Below are 1,974 nucleotides of genomic sequence, written 5' to 3' on the forward strand. Positions count from 1 at the left end.
ACACACAGACACACATTCTGAAAGCGTTGCCTGGCTACACACATACACAGCACGCTGTTAAAGTAGATGCTACCACACTTTGCTAATAACTCCCTTTAATCATACTTGCACACACTTACACATTTGCATACGAGCAGGTATGCACACATACACCGGTGCAGACACACACCACTCATGGCAGTCTGAAATGTCAGACAAGCATTTATGACTGCAGTTTTGTTCACAATTCACTTCAGCAGCACTGAAAGGGCTAAAAAAAAGACAAAGACAAGCAGCCACAGGCAAAATGTTCATTTTGAGGTCAGATCGTCAATACGATGTGCAATACAAGTATATTCCAAACAACAAATGAAAAGCCAGGCGATGTTCTGAATCCGCACAGTTTATGCAATATTTTAAAAAGGTAAAATAATTTATCAACCAACTCATTTCATATTTTCATTTGGAACGAGAGAGAAGAGCAAAACACAGTAACAGAGGGAAGGAGCAGTTATAGTCTGAATGCTGCTTGCAACAGAAAGTTGAGGGAAGTCTGTGACTGTGCCACAGGGAGGAGTGAAGAATATAATACAGACTCTGACTGGAAAACAAACACAGACGTGTTGAGATCAGGGATGTTGCTGAATGGAACAGGGGCACGTTTCAGATGCAGAAAGTGAGGATGCTCACCTGTGAAGCCCATGAGAGCTCCCTCTCTGGCCTGCCGCCTCAGCCCTTCCACATCTTTGTAGTCGATGTAGACCAGGTCGATAGCCTGCAGCCCGAATGCTTTGGTGGTCACGACCACCTTCTGCCTGGCGTAAAGGAGCTCCCTGGCATCCTTAGTCCGCGTGGCACCTACAGGAAAATGATGGGGTTACCACACAGCATGCACACTAGGTCACATGTCAGTCACAATCTCAGAGACGCAAGCTGATGTTCAAGGAAATAAGCTGAGGGTGAGAGGAGGTTATGTCAGTCTCTCTTCTTTTCATATCAAACTACACAGCCAAATCTGGCATTTGAATGTTTCTTCTGTCATGAGAGAATATGTAAACCTTCCTGGCCGTCAGCTCAAATCTCTGGATTTTGCTGATAAATTCAGTTCACTGTATATGTCATGGCCATGGAAAATGCGTGTTTCTAATGGTTGCCTCTGAGCTGTACTGATATAGAATATAATGGACTCGGTGTCTTCACTTCCATCTGATTTATTATTTCAGGACACCTCAATTTCTACTACATCCACAAATCATCCTACAAAAAATAGTACATTTGTAAATACTTCCCTGCAGTCGTCTATGTATTTATAAAAAACACGCAAAGAGTGAGTGACCTGTTCTGTATCTACACACTGGCCATTAAACTTTTGGATTTTACTATGCAATACAATCTGTTGGGTCTACGCCACAACTCCTGCGGGAGCAAGAGGGAGCAGCACAATTGTGGCAAACAAAGACAGAGGAGGTCAAGCAGAAGGTGTAGCAGCTACCTATGCTGGCACAGAAGTCATCAGAGCCAAACACCACGCCGTCATGGTGAAGACCAGCCCTGGGAGCAAGGCGACGGATTTCCTCGCACACCGCCTGGAGAGAAGAGACGTACAATTAGCATAATACAGGCTGACGAAAGTGACACGGATGCAAAGAGGGAAAAAAATGTTGGACATCTTGGCATAAATACTGCTGAGTAAATCTAATTATAATATAGTAGTTCAAACAAACTGGGATTCCTTTGCAGGCAGAAAAAAGCATCCAGAACAGACATCAACACATTAAATTATCTGTAACAAATGTCCCAATAAATCCATATCTATCAGAAGCTAACTTTCATTCCAGCTTTCTTTCCATAAAGACTGACATTAATGTACTAACCCACTAAATATGTCATCTGCAGACACATACAGGATACATACATGACAGCAAAACCATCACAGTTCGGAACTGGCCCAAGGCACTCTGTTATGAAGGTGTTCAATACGTTTTGAGAACCATA

The 1,974-nt window shown here is 43.1% G+C and overlaps 1 long non-coding RNA gene across 1 annotated transcript; it reads right to left on the reverse strand.

Annotated features, from left to right (window-relative positions):
- Nucleotides 1-78: 78 nt before the first annotated feature.
- On the reverse strand, nucleotides 79-1,707 carry LOC147820274 (uncharacterized). The gene is made up of 2 exons (XR_015437084.1): nucleotides 1,472-1,707; nucleotides 79-837 (listed from the first exon to the last, which is right to left on the reverse strand). It is a non-coding gene; the product is annotated as an uncharacterized LOC147820274 (long non-coding RNA).
- Nucleotides 1,708-1,974: the final 267 nt, after the last annotated feature.

Source organism: Seriola lalandi, unplaced genomic scaffold (assembly GCF_002814215.2).
Source record: "Seriola lalandi dorsalis isolate HSWRI2012SDOR001 ecotype SW California unplaced genomic scaffold, Sedor1 jcf7180001974146, whole genome shotgun sequence".
Taxonomy (NCBI): domain Eukaryota; kingdom Metazoa; phylum Chordata; class Actinopteri; order Carangiformes; family Carangidae; genus Seriola; species Seriola lalandi.